We start from the raw sequence: 20,553 nt of genomic DNA, 5'->3' as shown, positions 1-20,553 counted from the left end.
TTTATTAAATTATCAAAATGTACCTTTTTGCTTTAAGATTATTTTGCTGGTAAAAATTTCATAAAATTGTGTAATTTAAATGTCTTAATGGAATTTTGCTTTACTAATAATTATGCTTCAGGCTTGTTTTAGCTGCATATAAAAGTTAATAAAAATTGATAACATTTAGTCAAAAATCTAGTTTTACTTGTCTCACTGTACAATGTACAGGAAAAACAAGTCACCAAAAAGAGTAAAAAGTAAAAATGCAATAAAATCATTAAGGATGCAAGTAAACAAAGTCATTATACAAAGTCCTCAGTGCTTACACTAGTAATGGGCAATAAAACAATTTTCTAGTCAAAATAGAAGCATTATTCTATCTGTGAGAGGCAGGCCCGAACTGGCAATTTGTGGATTGTGGCAAATGCCAGAGGGTCTGCTGTAAGATGCCATAGACATTTACTGAGCTGGTGGGGGGCTGTTTGGCTTCTGTGTACTTGAAATGCCAGGGTTTATTTTTACTCCCAGTTCAGACCAGATGAGAGGTGATGCTTAGAGACTTTTTTACATCTATCTGTTGCGCTAAATGGGTTAAGTATAGCTTCATTCTTCTGCATTTTATATTTTGCAGCATCAATAGATGCTATACACTGAAAGCAGGAACCAAAGCAAAAACTTGTGCCAAGGTACCCCCTGTGAGCCCAATGGGGTGGAGGCCAGTGGGCCCAGTGCTGTCATACCCCCTGCCCTCATGGTAGTTAAACCACTGGATCTTTCTTATAAAAAGCTGGTATGTTTAATTAAGATTTTTTTTTCTTGCAGTCTCCCTATTTTGTGATTATGGTTTATCCAGTGCAATGGCTGGCTGTTCCTGGGTGGTACAAGTAGATATCACATCTGTGTTACGGACTGTAATACGAAGAAGCCCTTAGACTGCTAGTACAACCTTTTATGTGAAATAGAGAAGAGCCCTGGCAACCTGGAAGCCCTTTTGGGGGCTCATACTTTTACACTTCCAAGGTTGATACAGAAACTCGGCAGAAAAGGGGTCAGGCAAAGGCAACATGAGAGTCAGGCAACGGGTCAATGGCAGGCAGTTAAGATTCTGCATCAAAAAACAAGGCAAAGAGTCAATAACCAGTAGAACAATCAAAAACAAGGATTAGCTAAGGTCTGGATACTCAGAGGCAGTTTAGGCAGTGAAAACCAAGCAAAGGCATGCTATTTAGGTTTGCTATTTAAGTCACGTCAGTGCATCTGCCGATGTCAGGATGCTGCGCCAACAATTATTGTGCATGCGCGCATGTGTGCTGCACCAGAACCTGCGCTGACGTACCGCACCCAAGACACATATGGGGACCGGCACGCCTGCAGGTATGAGCGCTGGTTTCCTGGCACTTATAACAGTAACCCCCTCTCTGGAGCACCCACTGGGGGTGAATCCACAATTTCCGGAACCTCAAATTCTTGATGCCCACCAGAGACAATCAAAAGAGAATGTATTGTAGACCACAGGTTTAAAGAGGGAGACATGAAATGAATTTGAAATGTTCATACTGGGAGGAAGTTTAAGTTTAACACAGACCGGATTGATGATTTCTTTAACCTTGAAAGGCCCAATGAAGCAAGGACCCAACTTGGGGGACAGAAGATGTTCTTATGTTCTTAGTAGACAACCAAACTGAATCCCCAACTTTTATGGAAGGAGCCTGCCTGAAGGTTTATCGGCCACCTTCTTCTGATGGTCAGAAGCTTTCAAAAGAGCTTGATGAGCTCTGGACCAAATAGACAAAGTCATGGACAGTGACATCAGCAGCAGGAACATCAGCTTTAAGTACAGAAGAAGGTAGGGTGAGAGAATTCTGGCTGTAGACACAGAAAAATAGAGAAGAGCCCGAAGCTTCATGCCTGTGGTTATTATGGGCAAATTCAGCAAAGGGAAGTAGTTCTGAAAAGTTGTCATGGTTCTGGGAAATAAAACAGCGAAGAAACTGCTCCAGGGCTTGATTGGTTCTCTTTTTGCCCATTACTTTTTGAAGATACGCTGAAGAGAAGTTCAGACCAATCCCCAACAATTTGCAGAAGGCGCACCAGAAACGGAAGAGACAAATGGACCTTCTGGTAAGAACAACAGAGACAAAAAATCTCTTCAATGAAAATACTTGCCAGGAGGCAAGGCATTGCAAAACAATCTTGACTTGGCGAATGTTCTGGTAGAGAGAAAGAAAACACCAGGATGTCATCTAGGTACACTACGAATGACTGGAGTGGCAGGACACAATTGGGGTATATTTATCATGCTGTGGAGTAAAATATTACTGGTGATGTTGCTCATAGCAGCCAATCAGATGCTTTGCTTTGATTTTCTAACTGTTGAAATTTAATTGCTGATTGGTTGCCCTGGGCAACTTTACCAGTAATGCTTCACTCCACTTTTTACACAGCATGATAAATATACCCCTTAATGATCAAGAAGGAAATTTCTTCAGAATGTAACCAGAATGTACTTGCAGTAGCAACAGTACAGGAGCAGAAGTTAAGAGACCAGGAGAAACTGGCCTACCATGGGCAGCTTGGACGGGGAGTGGCATCTTGAGAGAGAGAGGGATTGCAGATCTTAGAGAAGGAGGCATCTATGAAATTTCCTGCTGCTCTGGAATCCAGGAAGGCCTGACATGGGAATGACTTGGAAGAAAAGGACAAGGTAGCCGGAACAAAAATTCATGAAGACAGGATATCTGCTTAGGGAAGACACCCCACTCACTCCTAGGCGGGAATGTGTCCCTGGTGCTTAAGTCTCACATGACTTGAGAGGGGTTGTTCACCTTCAAAGTTCAAAGCTTATGAAACCACTAGCCATGCTCTCAATGTGTTAGAAAATCTATTTTCCATAACAAGATGTAAACAGACCTGTTAAATCAGTCTTTCACCTGTCTCTCTGATCAACTGTCTGAAGGTATGGGAGTGGCCTATTTTGAACTTGACACTGAGAAATATATACGATGCTTACATCATCACTTCCAGGCTTTGCCCTTACTTACTGCCCCCCCCCCAGTAACTCATTGGTTGCTTGTGCACTTTAACCAGTTGCATAAATTCAGTGGTCATTGGTTAATTTCTCCCCCCCCTTGGCTGTTGTCGCATACTTCCACATAGATAAATGGACCCTGTATAGCACTGATCACACACACCTATTGCTACCTCCCTTGTCACCCACACTACAATTGTCCTCTTTGCATCCTCAGGTTCCCACATCAGAGATTGCATACACATCAATTCCACACACCCACCCCTCGCAGCCCACATTTGTGAAATTTTCCTCTCTATACCCTCCACTCCCAAGCACTGATTGTGCACACATGCACCCAACACCCATGGGGTAAACTTAAAACATATTCCCCTCTGCAGCCCCAGGTTCCCCGCACTGATCACACACAACTCCCTCCCTGCACCCTCAGAACTTATTGCAACCAACCCCCCCCCCCACCTTATGCCCAGCTCTGCACCATCCAATTTCCCCACCACCAATTGCGCAAGTACTCAAACTTTATAAAGTAATGTCCCATCAAGTTCTCCCAGAACAGCCTGCACCTACAGACACGACCCCACCCTTGTGGCCCAAACTTGTAAAATTATAAATTATTCTCTCCGCACCCTACCACCTGCACAGGCAGCTCTGACAGGCAGACTGACACCCTCACATTCCCCAGCAGCAGCCGCACAGCTCAGCTTCCCTCAGCACCATGCTCACAGCTCCCTTCCCCAAACTGACACAGCCTAGACTGAGTGCCTTAGGTTCCCACAGCACCACCCACACACAGTGTCGGACTGGCCCACCAGGATACCAGGAAAACTCCCGGTGGGCCCAGGAGTCAGTGGGCCCTCCTGCTCACCCAGCCATTTTCCTTGTATACCTTTACCACAGTCATTCCTCATTTTTATATGAGAAGAAAATAAATAGAAGGAAGAATAAATAATAATATGTATGGGGAAGTGAGGGAATAAATAATGCAAGTGAAGAGAGAAGGAAAAATTGCTTGGAGACAGGGCCCGCAGTTTAAGGTTATCTGGTGGGCCCCTGACACCCCAGTCCGACGCTGCCCACACAGCTTCCCTCACCCTGCGGCTCCAGCAGATTAGTAAAAAAAAATTGAAAAGAAATTTGTTACAGTTACAAGTATTATGTTTCACTGCTCTCACACAAGCACTTTAGAAAATGGCACACTAAAACAGATAAGGGATCACAGCAGATTGATGGGCGTCATAGCCAATAGGTGATGTCATATGGAAATCATTACGCATGCACTTTTTATCTGGAAGCCGTTACTGCCAGTATTATGTATGACATCAAATAAGGAAGTAAAGCAGCGACTGTAGCTTTCATGGGGGGTCGGCGACTCCCCCCCCCACCAAAGGACAGGGTCTGTGCAGGAGTAAAGAAGCAGGAACTATTAGATTAGTACATGTTTTACAAAGGTGAACAACCCCTTTAAGGACATGACTATTTTGCCCACATTATAAGTAGAGACCAGAAACCCTCCTATATGTTCTTTCCTCCAGACATAGGTGTGTGGCTCCTAACTGCATAGGTTCATCAGTCAGTGTACATGGAATCGATGGGGGGCTCAGACACAGCAGAAGATGGAACTACAAGTTTGCGGGTGTGACTTCTGAAATTGTCTCCCCTTTATTCTGGTGTCAATGTAAATAACAAGGCATACAAGTTATTCAAACCGAGATGGCAGTCAACTCATCCTTAATATCATCATTAAAGGAGAAGGAAAGGCTAATAAAGAGTTAATCTCAAGCTGCAGGCATACCTTCAGTTCTCACAATAGTGCCCTTAAATCTCCCCATATTTCTCCCATTGAAATGATCAGAAGCCAAACAAGAAGAAAAAACGCTGAGCTGTGTAAAGAAAGTTCCCATAATGCCTCGCACCCATGTACATGCTCAGTTAGTAAGACTATGAGGAAGCTTCCAGCTGATTGGTTCAGATCCACATTCCTAAGGGGGGGAGTGAGTTCTTAGCATTCTTGAGGGGGGGGAGCAGGAGAGGGGAGAAAGCTGCGTGTCTCTAGCAGAGGAAAACAGACACAAAATCTTTTGACAGAGAACTCAGTGCAGCATTTCTGTAAGTGCTTATGGCTGTATTTACAAAGACCTTTCTGAGCTTACTTAGTTTTTACCTTTCTTTCTCCTTTTAAACCCTTGCCAGAATACTGCGACCAGGGCATCATTGTTCCAGGTGTCCGCAGCAGCCAGAGTGTGAAAAAAAACTAGCTGTATTAATTAAATTAAATGAATATCTAATTCATATAATATCTAATTAATTGTTATGGTTTACTACACCTGGTGCAAACTCTGCAACTTTTATTACATTACCCTGTACAAGTTCATATTTCATAATCTAATTCACTTGAAGTCATAAAGTTAATAAATGTGTCACAATGTCTGCATACTTTAAACACTGGAATAATGGGTGGAGTATTCTGTGTATATAAAAAAATAATCTAGAAATACATGCTAATATACTCTCCCCTTTTTATCTTATGTAGCATTTCAAAGTCTAGCTGGCAAGGACTAACACAGATTACATCAGGTTAATAACCCCTATAATAACCCCTAATAACCCCTAAATGAATCAATAAATCACAATTTTTAAATCCCTCCCTCACACTCTATACCAGTTACAAAGTAAGGTAAACTGATTAGGCTGATGCAACATTGGGCAGATTCTTGGCCCACAGAAAAAACAGACTGGGAATCAGTCCCTCCACTGGCATCAGCCTCTTACCTTGGCTGCACCCAGAACCATTGTGTTAGCCGAGGTGCAGGCGCACACAGCAGATATCGGCTCTGAAAAGTTGCATACAAAATTGGTGTTTCTCCAAAATAGTATCTGTAGGGATAGTTAGTTTTACTGTTAACTAACACTATCATGTAAAAATTTGCATTATAAAACAGTTGGTCTTTCTGTTTGAAGCTTTGTTTTCCTTCATTTTTTTTGTTTTGTTGTAAATGTATTATTCAGTTTGAAAAGGGGTAATTCATCTGAACATTCATTTTAGATCATGTTGAATTCTTTGTGGCTCTTAAAAGATTTACTTTTTGGTTTTGTAGAATTTAGGCTGCAATCTGGTTACTAATGCTTAATTATTTCTAGTAACCAGAAAACAGCATATAATATATCATGAATTAAAGAGGGCATAAATAGCAAGAGAAACAGTAAATTAAGAAATTATAAAAATAAATTCCCAAAGGCAATATGTTTTGTGTGTCAACAATCAGAACATATTCAGTTGAAAAATCAAAACAGAAAGGTAATTAATAACATACAAAATGTAAAATTAACCCTTTTACTGCCAGCCGTTTTGGTCAAAGCGGAACTTGTATTGCCAGACAGTTTTTGAACATTTTGCACTGTTTCATTTTAGGGGCGTTTCCTCGGGGGGACTTTTAGTTTACCCAGGAAAACAATATATTGTTTTTTTTAGAACAACCTAAGCTTTCAAAATATGGTAGAATTTTTGTGTAATTCCAATTCTGTTACAAGATATAGGCTTCTAAATGTCTAAAAATGAAAAGAAAATCAAAATTTCCACATACTAGAAACAAAAATTATTTTGTGCACAAATATACAACTGATTTGGAAAGTCCCATGTCTCCTGAACGTGCCAATACCAAATATATATAGTTTTATGGAGATATCTCACTTGTATAGGTCAAAAACTCCCAGCAGTACACTACCAAATTTCCAAAGCACTGCTTCAGAAAGCTGCATACTTTAGATTTCAAGGACAAAAATTCCACTAACAGAAGGTTTATCCCAGAAAATTGTACATTAAAAAAGATCAGATTCTGGGGAATCCAGAATAGGCACAACTGTCTGTCTACTCCAAACTATCAAGTCGCAATGCTTTCCTAAAGTTATTGGTTTTTATCAAAATTTGTGAAAATTTTAAAAATCGCTTCAAAACTTCTAGTCTATAGTATCTTATCTCCTACAGGTCATAAAGTAACCAAATACACCACCCTAAATATGAATGCCAGGGGTCCACTGAACAGTTTGATGCCCAATATGTATAGGTTTACCTAAGTATGTGGCATGTAGGGGCCCCAAAGTGAATATACCAAGAGATCTTAGGATCTCTGCAGGATCTCAGTTGGGGGGAAGCAGGAAGCAGCAGACGCGACTGCGTCTGCTGCTTCTAGGATGGTTCTGCGACAATCGCATCACAGGACCCACATGACAGCCCCCCTGGCTCGTTGCCCATGCCGCTCGTTGCCACATGCCGCCGCTGCAGAGAGAATCATTCATCTGCCGACGATGTATGGGACACATCATTTGCAGTTAAGCCCTTTTTCTGCCACGACGTATCCCATACGCCGTTGGCAGTAAAAAGGTTAAAACCAAACAAAAAGTTGCTGAGAATTGGCTAATCTATAATGCAGCCCTTCTATGTTGTTAACTGTTAATAGTGCATATATCTTAAAGAAAAACCAATAGGAGAAGGCATCACATATGATAAAATATGAAAATAATATTAGTCTGTTTTCTGCTTATTGGGTTATTGACACACATGCATAAAGAAGATGAACAGTTGCTCTAAATGTATTGTTCTTTATTAAAGTTTGTCCATGTGAACATAGATTTTGCTTTAAACATACTTTTACACCATATACGAGTCTGTAAACTCTGCCCTATTTAAGATTGGTCTGCTGTTGCCAAACTCTAAGGGGCTGATTTACTTACCCACGAACGGGTCGAATGGAGTCCGATTGCGTTTTTTTCGTAATGATTGGTACTTTGCGATTTTTTCGAATGTTTTGCGATTTTTTCGGATTCTTTACGAATTTTTCGGATCCAATACGATTTTTGCGTAAAAACGCGAGTTTTCCTATCCATTACGAAAGTTGTGTAAAAAGTTGCGCATTTTGCGTAGCGTTAAAACTTACGCGAAAAGTTGCGCATTTTTCGTAGCGTTAAGTTTTAACGCTACGAAAAATGCGCAACTTTTCGCGTAAGTTTTAACGCTACGAAAAATGCGCAACTTTTTACGCAACTTTCGTAATGGATACGAAAAACTCGCGTTTTTACGCAAAAATCGTATTGGTAACGAAAAATTCGCACAGAATCCGAAAAAATCGCAAAACATACGAAAAAGTCGCAAAATGTTCGTTTTCAAGTCGGAACTTTTCCAATTCGGGTCGGATTCGTGGGTTAGTAAATCAGCCCCTAAATATATTAGCAGACTCAGCCATAAGGGGCCTGGGGGATATCATGATTTTAAAGATACTGGCAGTCATTTACAACCATTAGGGATGCAAGAGAACTAACAGGCGCATGAGCCCAGATGAGGACTGTACCTCCTGCTGCTCTGGGTACCTTGGGCCTCTGAATGACACAGAAGGTATGGGGTGGGTATGGGTGCAGCTCTTTTGGTTAAAGAAATTATTTTGAAGGCACAAATTATTATACCTACTGTGCAGCCAGAGACAGTAATTTGCTTACAGTACTACACACTTGTTGAGGGCTGTCTATATTGATGCTTGACAGCAAACACTGCAACTTGTCTATCAGCAATATGCACCTTTTTTCAGTGCCTTTATAAGGTGTAAACAAGGACTTTTGTAAAAATAAAAATGTAATATGAGCTTCATCTTATGTCAATAAAAATTAAATTTAAATATAATCAATTAATAATACTGTATGTTTGGTGTGCAAACAAATCCTGTTCAAAAATACTTGCAACAAAAGGTTCTCTCTGCAGTTTCTCATAGTTGGGCTTGGAACCACAAGAGGAATCCACTTGTATGGGGATGGTAGCTCCAGGATTTTCAGAGCAGACTGTGTCAACGGGCACAGAACACTTACATACACTATTGTGAACACTGAATATTTTCAGCATGACCAAGTCCAATTCACATTAAAGTGCACAATTGCGCATCTAGTGACTGCTATTATACTGGAAATATGGGGGAAAAACTGCACTGTGGATGAAAAACATGGCACTCTTTTTCATTTGTAAATGAGTCCTTTAGTCTAGGCCAGTGCTGTCCAACTTCTGTGGCCCAGAGGGCCAGAATTTTTGTGCCTACATGGTGGAGGGCCAATAATGGAATCCAGTTTTGACTACTCCCCTTTTTTAAACTGCACCCACCTCAAACCACACCCATGTTATCTCAAGAGCTTTTAAGACCATGCCCACATTAATGGTGGTGCAGCAAAAAACCCTCACTGTAGGAATATCACCCTTCATTCATATGTGAAAAAATTATATTACATCATATTATGACATTCCCTTAAATCCATATGCCTCCTTCTCCCCTGTGGATAGCACAGCAACCCCCAGCATATAATTACACACCTTAGGGACCATATAATGACTGTTTCCAACTGAGTACACTGCCTGCCCAATGCTGCCTGTGTGTGCCATACGCTGTCTGCCCTACCCTGCCTGTGTGTGCCATACTCTGCCTGCCCTATGCTGCCTGTGTATGCCATACTCTGCCAGCCCTACCCTGCCTGTGTGTCATACTCTGCCATACTCTATGCTGCCAGTGTGTGCTATGCTCTGCCTGCCTTATGCTGCCTGTGTGCCATACTGTGCCTGCCCTATCCTGCCTGTGTGTGCTATACTCTGCCTGCCCTATGCTGCCTGTGTATGCCATACTCTGCCAGCCCTACCCTGCCTGTGTGTCATACTCTGCCATACTCTATGCTGCCAGTGTGTGCCATGCTCTGCCTGCCTTATGCTGCCTGTGTGCCATACTGTGCCTGCCCTATCCTGCCTGTGTGTGCCATACTCTGCATGCCTTATGCTTCCTGTGTGTTCCATACTATACTGGTGTGAACAATGTGGGTGTTCACAGTCTGAGTCTGAGGTGTGACAATGCAGTGGGTGAACAATGCAGGCACTAAAAGGTGTGAACAACACAGGGTCTTAAAGGTGTGAAGAATACAGGGGTTTACAGCCTTAATCTGAGGTGTGCATGGGGCCAGTTAATCTCGTTAGTTGTGGAATGTGGATCTAGTTGTGTCTGTACACTTTGCACCTGATTATATAACACACCTTGTAATGTACTCTGAACCTTTGAAAAAGTTAATATTATTCAATCCAGACATTATGAAGTGCACGATATATATATTCAAAGTGGTTGTCATAAGAACAAGACCCAGGTCTCCCTGAATCTAAGTACTGTGATTGAACTATATTTTGTTGTACCACATACAGAGATACTGGTCCCTTCATAGGATCCCTTCATAAAACCCAGTAGCATAGACAAAGAACTAGAAAGCCTACAATTACGTAAAATTTTTCTAATTAGCAGTTAGTTTGCACAAGTTTAAGCCCTTCATTTTGCCTCAGAGGGGCAAAAGGGTAATCAGACCAGTCCCTGGATGACTTTAGTACTAAAAGTTATTACAATAGCTTTGTAAATTCTTACTTACTGTTTAGTATCCTACCTTAAATCTATGGGGACCATTTACTAAGGGTTTTTTGTGATTTTTTAGCGCTAAAAGTTGCAGAAGATTTTCTATGCAACAAAATGGCTAAAAATTTAAGTCCAAAAATTCGCCAGCTAAAACTTCTTGAGATCATGCAGAAGTCAGTAGCAGATGTCCCTTCCCCTCCCTGGAGGATACTCTTTTGCTTAGAAACTTTTTGGATTTTTGACATTGTTTTTTTTGTGCAACAATTCGAAAAAGTAGAGGTTTCGGTGCGACAATTTGAAAAAAATTAGTTTTGCGACTTTTCCCAGCCAAAATTATTCAGCAATTTACTGACAGATCCACAATTTCTTGTGCTGTACAAACTGCCAACCAATTCTAAAAAATACATTTGCATTGACTAATATTATTATCACTGTATCCTGAACAACTGAATTGCAAAACCTCTATTTCCTTAGTTGCCCTATAATGCATGGAAAAAGCCGCTTGGTAATATTACAGACCCTTAATGGAAAGAAGTATTATATGTATTCATTTGTGAATTACTGAACAATAGTCACAGAATAATACAGCTGTATATAATGCATAGGGCATATTATACTCTGGTTCTTCTAAATGTCTCTGTTATGAAGTCAAGAGTGGTACATTGTAATAATTGATGTGATAAAGTTTGTGAACTGTTCCAGGAAAAACAGACACTCTGACATACCCTGCAAAGGTGTTCAGATAAGACAACTTTTATTATTATTTTTAATACGTGCCAAGTGTTTTTGTGCTAACATTTTACAGCTTTGTACTGTAATTGCAGTTAGTGTAGAGATCACATGTCTTTAATCCCTGCAGGGAAAACATATCTTATACAAAGTTGTATGGCAAATTGAAAGGGGGTAGTTCTAAAACTTAAGCTAACTAAAGAAGTATGTTAAAATGCTGTACATTGTGTTTTGGGCTCGTGTAATAGTTGAAGGCAATCAGAATCTTTAGAAGTTAAGATCTGTGCCTCCAAAGATGCCCCCAGTAGCCCCCCATCTTCTTTTCTTCTGATTCATTGCACATGCTCTGTGCTGCTGTCAGTTACCTTAGCTTAGGACCCACTCACAATATATTGTATATATAGAACATAGTAGCAGAGTGTTGTACCATGTTAGCCATAGAACATCAGGGCTGGGGCAAGAGGCCGGGTGGGTTTGCAAAACTGGACCAAGCCCCTCTGAAGATTTTTTTTGCAGGGGGCCTAGCGCAGATTAGTTCCATCACTGACTGGGGTCATAGCCAGCTGAACAGGGCCATTAATGGCATTCTTTATATCAATAGCACCTTTCCGTGTTTCACCTAATGTTCACAGAATGATACTGGAGGAATCATTTACTATCATCCCTGGCAGAAGTGCAGGAGCATGTAATGTGACAGTGCAGTGGCAGGGGTGCAGGCTGGCCCTGTCCATGGACACTGCATGTTTTTTTGCACTTTACACACTACTCCTTTTCTATGACTTGATGCTAACATAGGTATTTTCATGTACTTAGCACAGCTCAACTAAAAATCCTTCAACTGAACCCATCCTACTCATATAAGGGGGACAAGAATCACATTAATCTTTTAGTACCCCAAGCAAAATTCATGGAAAAGGGGATATACATTTTCATTTATTCATGCCCCACTCTTGATAACTGATCCCTAGCATAGGTAGAGCGAAAATGTCCAGTGTTTGTAGCAGCTAACCAGCCTAAATAAATTGTTCCTGTTTCAAATATTTTCTTCTATTTAGAGTTTGATGATAGCAATTAGCAGATTAAAATAAAATGGAGGACAAACATGCCAGCAACTGTTGTTCTATGCATTGACTATTCATTTTCATCTGCACCCATCATGAATATTATAAATATGCCTGTCTTAGGTGGAGCAAGGGGTGAGGTGTAAAAGGCAGGGCCAAAAACCTTTTGAAATCAGGTTGACATCTCTGTATATGAAAGACAACCCCTTAGGCTTATGCCACACTGAGCGTATGGCGTATATTTTCAGCAAGCCAAAAATCGCTTGCAGAAAATACAGTGGAGTTTTATTCTGTTTTCTGTGTAATTCATACTATTTTATCAATCCAAGATGCAATATTGCCATTGAGGTACTGTGAGAATCTGGTGAGGTAGACTGTTTTCTCTCTAAGGTCCTTGAGGTTTGTGGTTTTATAGGTTAAACTAGCCCTTATTGAAAATAATAGGCAAGGTAATTTTCAGACTGCAGCCACTTGGTACCTGCGTTATCTTTGCTTTGTGGTATCCGATAGCTCAGTTAGTAAAAATGAGACAGTGAAGCAATAATTGGGACATCTCCACATCTTAAATTTTTACTTTTCCTACTATCTATTTCATTGGGGAGTATTTATGCTCATTGATCTGGAGGATTATTGGGTATTAGTAGGTGATTTATGTGGCACTAGCACTTTAGATCCAGTTACTGAAAGGATTCAATTTGGTTAACAAACTAAGTAATTGGTACTAATTGACTGAAAGATTTGGCACTTGCACTTCATAATGAATTGATTAAATGATTTGAAATTAATTTAGCACCTGATTGGATATATAGCACTTACACTTTATAATCAATGTACTGTTGGGTTGTAAACATTCATATTGATATTATTTATAAAATAGCACTGCACTTTTTCAAGCGATATTTGTACAATTGGTACTAGTCACTTTTCCAGACTGATCAAGGATCTCCTTATTAAGGCTAATGCCAGACTAGGCATAGGGCTGATATTTTCGGCAAGTGGAAAAGCGATTGCCGAAAATACCGCACTTCTCACGCATTTTTATGAGTATTTCGGCTAAATGTGCCTGCACACGAGTGTATTCCATTCATTCAGGTGCAGGCACAAGTGGGAGGCGTAGGGCAGTATTTTCGGCAAACACTTTTCCGCTTGCCGAAAATATGTGCCCTACGCCTCGTCTGCCATCAGCCTAATATGATAATTGAGTGATTAAAGGAGACATATTGGATAAATGGAAAACCCCTAATTTTGTAGGCAATTATGAATAATATATGGAGCTGGTTTCACTTTGGGCTAAGCATAAATCCTATCTGTAAAAATGGCCCCTTTATTGGAGCTCCCTATAGATCCTATCAGTTCTCTGTTTCAAATGAAGGGTGGGCGTGTCCTAATGGTCCCTGCTAGAAGCACAGCAGTCTTTGGCTAATCACAGCCTTGCACTCACACAAGCAAAGACAGGATTCAGTTCCCTATCAGGTCAGCCTAGCTGCTGATTGGTTCACCTGCTCCCTTGCACATCCAGAAGATTAAGCCAGCAGGAAGTGGAACAGATGGGCGGGACTAGTGGGTTTTTGGTGGAATTTCTCAATAAAAACACAACTTTTTTAAGCACAATCCTTCTATATTTAGAGGAATATAATTATCTGGTACATTCATAATTTTTATTTGATATGCCTCCTTTAACAGCAAATATTAGTAAATAGTGGTTCTAATTAAGGGGTTGTCTTTTATATATAATTTTGGCTCATTATACCCCTATGAATACGTTTGTCTTGAAAAAAAAATAATTTATAAAGTGAAAATTCCTTCCCCATTTCCCTGATATGGCAGGTTAACATCTCTATATGGATCAACTTGGAATACACCGAGCATTGGTTGATGGACATTTTCAGTTTAGGCCCCTTTGGAGGTATACGGGCCGATTCACTTAAGTGCGATAACGCTTATCACATGCTTTTTTGCGCTAAAAAGCACGCGATAAATAAGTACCGATTCATCAGTCATTTCGCATGCGTTAAAATGCATATCGCATGCGCACTATTGCATGCGTTATTTACCTCGCATTGCGTTAATTCTCGCATAGATATAATATTAACGCGTGATTCACAAACACATATGAAGCGTTAAATGAGCTAAATATCGCATTTGACTGTGCGAAAATTAACACCTACTTGTGCAGGCTTGCTTTTGGCAACACAACAAGGACTTTGCAGTGGGATTTTTTCATGTAAACTGGTTAAGGGGATGAAAGATTTAAACTATGAGGTGAGACTGTCTCTCTGGAAAAGAGGCGCTTGCGAGGGGACATGATTACTCTGTACAAGTACATTAGAGGGGATTATAGGCAGTTGGGGGATGTTCTTTTTTCCCATAAAAACAATCAGCGCACCAGAGGTCACCCCTTTAGATTAGAGGAAAGGAGCTTCCATTTGAAGCAGCGTAGGTGGTTTTTCACGGTGAGGGCAGTGAGGTTATGGAATGCCCTTCCTAGTGATGTGGTAATGGCAGATTCTGTTAATGCCTTTAAGAGGGGCCTGGATGAGTTCTTGATCAATCAGAATATCCAAGGCTATTGTGATACTAATATCTACAGTTAGTACTAGTGGTTGTATATATAGTGTATGTATGTGAGTGTATAGATTGGTAGGTGTGGGTTAAGTGTGCTGGGTTTACTTGGATGGGTTGAACTTGATGGACACTGGTCTTTTTTCAACCCTATGTAACTATGTAACTATGTATGTGTTTGCCCTAGAGCATATATGTCAAACACAAGGCCCGGGGGCCAAATCCGGCCCACCTGGCTGTTTTATGTGGCCCTTGGTGTGTCTGACCATCCAGCCTGATCAATTTCCATTTTCCTCACATAGTAACTAAGACTAAGGGGTATACTTATCATGCTGTGTAAAAAGTGGAGTTAAGCATTACTAGTAATGTTGCCCAAAGCATCCAATCAGTAATCAGATTTCAACAGTAGCAAAGCATCTATTGGCTGCTATGAGCAACATACACATTGTGATAAATATACCCCTTAGTATCTTACTAAGTATATTAATAAAAAATAAAAAATTTGGCCTGTGACTTAGCCTGTGTTTTAGCTTTCGGCCCCCTTATGTGATTGAGATTGACACCCCTGCCCTAGAGTGATGCATCCTCCAGTTTCCAGGGAAATGGTATTTTTCAGAAAAGTAGTTTTCCGAAAGTAATGGTTACGTGCGTTAAATCGTGCACTAATATAGCACGCGGTGAAATAACATTGCATCTTAATTATGACACCTGTCCTTTTAGTGAATCGTGTGTTAAGTCGCAAAAAATAAAATTTTCAACACATGCTATAAATAGCGCTCGTTTTAACGCACTTTAGTGAATCAAACCTATAGTCTTTAGTCAGAGCTTTCTCTTAGCTCATAACAAGATCAGCTGTGGTTCCAAGAATATCTATAACAGTAAATATATTATACACTCTAGGTTTTACCATAATTGGCCTAAGAGCTTGGCGTTCAGGTGTATCCCCACACCAGCTTTAATTTCCTTTAGACTGTGTGGTGTACTAAAGTATATTATATTCAATAGACGCATCATACACTCTGTAGACTAATACTTCCTTAATTAGAAATTGTGCTTTCAACATTGAGGAGCGGTTGTTTAAACAACTGATGGCGAAAGCCTGATACGCACACTTCCCCAGTTTCTATTATCTTGCCCTTACCAATTTACCATCCTTTATGACTCATTTCCGCCAGCAACCTGACGCCTTATTCGTGGGCAAACTGCCCAATAATATATGTCACAGACATTTCCATTAAAAGAGGAGAGGTAATACCCACCCCTGTTTGGTGACGTAGCGCCTACAATTCACCTGATTCCAAGGAACAGAGAGACTGGTGCATACAGCAGTCGGGATCGCTAATGGTGCAGGTGAGAACGAAATATTATCATGGCAACATAGATACTTCGAGCATCGTGACTTGACTTATTCTCAGTGTCCTTTGCATGGGTGACGGGTGTGAGTGTATGTGGGCGATGAGGAGATAGGATATGGAGGAAGAGCAAGGGTCCCCCGTTACTCGTATGAAACAAAGGCACTTTCGTTTTTTTTCTTTACACTGTGACTTACTCGCTTCGAAATTAATTAAAAGAAAACTCTTATTACCCTTATTGTAATGGACTGTTTGAATGCATATAACTTAGTTTTTTTCTAGTTATTTTTTTTCTTTTTTCTTCACAATACTATTGTGTCGTTCTTCTCCCCCAGCAAGTTGGGATGTCAATGTATGCAGCCAATGTATGCAACCTGAAATAGACCATGATTATTATTATTAACATTTATTTATAAAGCGCCAACATATTCTGCATCGCTGTACAATAAGATTGGGGGGATCAAGTAATAGAAGCAGAATAGAGTGGACTCAGAGTAGCTGATATCAAGTGTTTATAAAAAGTTTGCTCACTGCTCTATGTACTAGGCTGTTTCACATTGATTGTACGATTGCACTTTTCTGCCTTCTACAACACAGTTTGTAGCCTATTAATATAGGTATACTCCTACTGCAGCCTAGTATTTAGAGAAATAATATAGTTCAGTCTGCTTCAATTTCCAATGTACTGTACTTGTGGTTACTTCTGGAAAATCATTAGTAAATTAATTTAAAATAGAACTCTGGGGTTCATTACCTCTGATGCTCTTTTCCCATATGTATTGAAATCACTAAAAACTTAATAGTGCAAGTTATTGAATCAAGTAATTTACGTCACATTTTTATCACGTTATTATTACCGTATATCTGAATTAAGTTCATATAGTTATATTTCATTTATTTGCATTCGTTGTTCAAAAGTTTTGGCTTGGGTTTTTGGGTGGTAGTAAATAAAGCATGAACTTTCTTTTACATTATTTGATTTGTGGGTTAATAACATAATTATATCACTATTGAATATTTCTAATCTAAACTTAATAAATGTATACTATATTCACTGTATGAGTTCATCTGCAAAATGTTTAATTTATTCAGTAATTATGTTACTGGTAAACCGGGTAAATAAGCTTTCACGGTTCATCAGTTCAGTGTTTAACTTAGTCACGCATTTCTTTTAAACATTATCTCAGGTCACAACACATTTTGAATCAAACGTATTAACACATGGAAATGTTTCCAGTTGTGATTCTATTTGTGTGGCTGCTTTTGCAAAAAAAAAATCTTCTGTTATAAACATGGGTACAAGGTCCAATCTAACCTAAACCTGTTTTATTTTGAAGTATCATTCTTGAATATATTTTGAGAAAAAACCCTACAAAGCACAGAACCTATTTGTGGAAATCCTGAAGAGATTATAAGAAAGACACTGAGAATTAAGGTAAGGCTATGGAAAATGAAATATTTTCACTAAGGGGAATCTATTATTGTGTCTTACAATTTATTTAAAACTGGGTTTAAGTTATATAACTTATAAGTTATAAGTAATATATAGAATGTTAGGTCCTGATAACCACGGTATGAGTAACCCACAGAACTTCAGCCAAGTCGCAGAAAGTACTTCATCAGAGAAGGAAGTTTTATTTAAGCCAGCACAGAATACATACACATTCAGTGGCTTGAAAAGATCTTCTCCCCAACTGACCAGTACAATACTTTTTATTAACCTGGTACCATAGCATCATCAGAGGTTAGCAAAACAGTTCATCCTTAATTTGGCATTTAGCACAACCTTTAGGCAAAGTTTCTATAAGCAGCATTCCTTTTTTTTTTATGTTTTTATTTGCACCAATAAAATACATATACATAAAATAACATGCCATTGCATAAACAGTAGTTATATACATGAACTGAGTTGGGTCTACACACTCCTTCTTTTGACCCTCCACAATGATCCAATTCACATGTTACACTTTAAATTACCCTGAAGATTGATGATTTATTTTTTTCCCTAGAGCTCCTCTTGTTTCAGCTACCATTACATCAGAATTTTGGTCAATATCCTTTTTATTTAAGTTACATTTGTTAAAGGGTTTTTCCCTGCTAACTCCTCAGACATATACCAAGTGGTGAGCCTGAATTTATAAAGTATTTCTTGTTGTCGTGTAGGGGATAGTGTTTGCACGTATTTTACCCAGGAAGAAAAAAAGGTTTCAACTCTAAAAATAGCAGATAAAGGAGTAAGATCTATCTGAACATGTAATGTATCTTTGCCGTAGATCAGTGCTGTCCAACTTCTACGGTGCTGAGGGCCGGAATTTCTCTAGCATACATGGTGGAGGGCCGCTAATGGAAGCCAGTTTTGACCACTCCCCTTTTTGAAACCACACCCACTTCAAACCACACCTATTTTATCACGATGGTGGTAGCACAGCAAAATCCCAAATGCTTGGTCCTTACTGTGTGGATATCAACCATCATTCATATGTGAAAGAATTATGTCATATTAAGATATACCCTTAAATTCCATATGCCTCCTCCTCCCCTGTGGATAGCACAGCAACCCCCAGTACATAATTACACACCTTAGGGACAATTTAATGGCTATTTCCAACTGCTAACAAACTCCCACAACAAACCCCTGCCAGGTTCACCTCCCACAAGCAGTATAGGGCAAGCAGAGTATGGCACACAAAGGCAGCATTCTGCCTGTCCTATGCTGTCTGTGTGTGCCATACTCTGCCTGTCCTACCCTGCCTGTGTGTGCCATACTCTGCTTTCCCTATGCTGCTTCTGTGTGCCATACTCTGCCTGCCCTACCCTGCCTGTGTGTGCCATACTCTGCCTGCCCTACCCTGCCTGTGTGTGCCATACTCTGCCTGCCCTTCCCTGACTGTGTGTGCCATACTCTGCCTGCCCTACCCTTCCTGTGTGTGCCATACCCTCCCTGACCTATGCTGCCTGTGTGTGCCATACTCTGCCTGCCCTACCCTGCCTGTGTGTGCCATACTCTGCCTGCCCTACCCTTCCTGTGTGTGCCATACCCTCCCTGACCTATGCTGCCTGTGTGTGCCATACTCTACCTGCCCTATGCTGGCTGTATGTGCCATACTCTGCCTACAGTACCTATGTCTGAGGTGTGAAGAAGTGAACAATGGGAGTGATTACACTCTGAGCCTGAGGTGTGAACACTGCAGGGGGTGAACAATGCAGGTATTAAAAGGTGTGAAAAACACAGGGGATTACATTTTTAAACAATACAGAGGGATTACAGCCCGAATCTGAGGTGAGAACCATGCAGGGGGCCAGTTAATCTCAGTACTGATACCATTTAATGCTTACTCAAAGGTAAACCATCAAAGCAGCCAGACAGGTGGGGGGCCACACAGAGGGGGGTCGCGGGCCGCCAGTTGGACAGCACTGCCGTAGATAATGACTAATTCCCAAAATAACTTAATCAAAGGACAGGACCATAGACAATGAAAGATATCTGCTTTTGGGGCATGACATTTTAAGCATGCATCTGATTGAGACCAACCCACTTTTTTAACGTAGTTCTGGGGAAAAATAACCCCTACTAGTAAAAAACAAAAAACATAATGTGAAAATTACTTGAATTGAGAAGCGATAGAGATCTAAAATGTAGGGTTAACAGTTTTTCTTGTGTAAGATTAGGGATTTGTTGTATCCATTTTCCTTTTTGGATAATGAAATTTTCAAGATTTTAAAAAGGATGGATGTGGAAGGTTTGATTGTAGCTTACCAAAATAGACGGTCTATTTGATTATTTGCCTAGGTAAGTGTTGTGTATCGTGTAGATGTAGTATATTATTACAAATATACTGGATATTCCAATATTTACCACAACCAGGTAAAAGGAAACAACCACGGTTCTTTTCCAGAGATAGGCACTTCAAAGCATTCCCAACTTAAGCAACATCTGACTGACTGTTTAAATCTATACAGATATCTTGTGCACTATGTACATTCATACAATTAAATGATACTAAAATCATACACTTGCAGGTATGTATGCATAGTCCCCAAACATATTACTACAGTAAGGAATGGATTTTTAATATAATTGTTAAAAAAGTGTGGATTAACCCATAGCATAACTTTTCTTAAGCATGCATTTCTTTAGCTAAAGCAATTTCTTAATCTCCTGTTTCTTGAGCTAAAGATTATTAACTTCTTTTTTCACATAGTATCTCTAATATCTAAACCACACAGTATATGTAATCCACACAGTACAGGGATGCTAATATTTTGCACGTAGCACAATGGATATATATGTAGATATAAATGTATTATGCTAATTAAGCTATGCTATATGGATAATATTGAAGAATGGCACACATGATATTTTAGGCCTTAACTGGAAAAATCACTAAACTGTGTAGTAACATGACTTACAGCAACCAATTAAATTT

At 39.9% G+C, this 20,553-nt stretch overlaps 1 protein-coding gene across 2 annotated transcripts in view; it reads left to right on the top strand.

Moving 5' to 3' along the window:
- Positions 1-16,013: 16,013 nt before the first annotated feature.
- The window catches only part of c4bpa (complement component 4 binding protein, alpha), a 45,656-nt gene continuing 41,116 nt past the window's right edge, over positions 16,014-20,553 (top strand). Inside the window, exons 1-2 of one of the 2 annotated variants that reach the window (XM_012964062.3) lie at positions 16,014-16,124; positions 17,464-17,561. The gene's annotated coding sequence lies outside the window, so the exon portion shown is untranslated. 2 annotated transcript variants of the gene reach the window in all.

The sequence above is a fragment of the Xenopus tropicalis genome, chromosome 2 (assembly GCF_000004195.4).
Source record: "Xenopus tropicalis strain Nigerian chromosome 2, UCB_Xtro_10.0, whole genome shotgun sequence".
In the NCBI taxonomy this organism is placed as follows: Eukaryota; Metazoa; Chordata; class Amphibia; order Anura; family Pipidae; genus Xenopus; species Xenopus tropicalis.
Note: the sequence above shows the minus strand (reverse complement) of the source record. Positions and strands in the feature narration are given on the sequence as shown.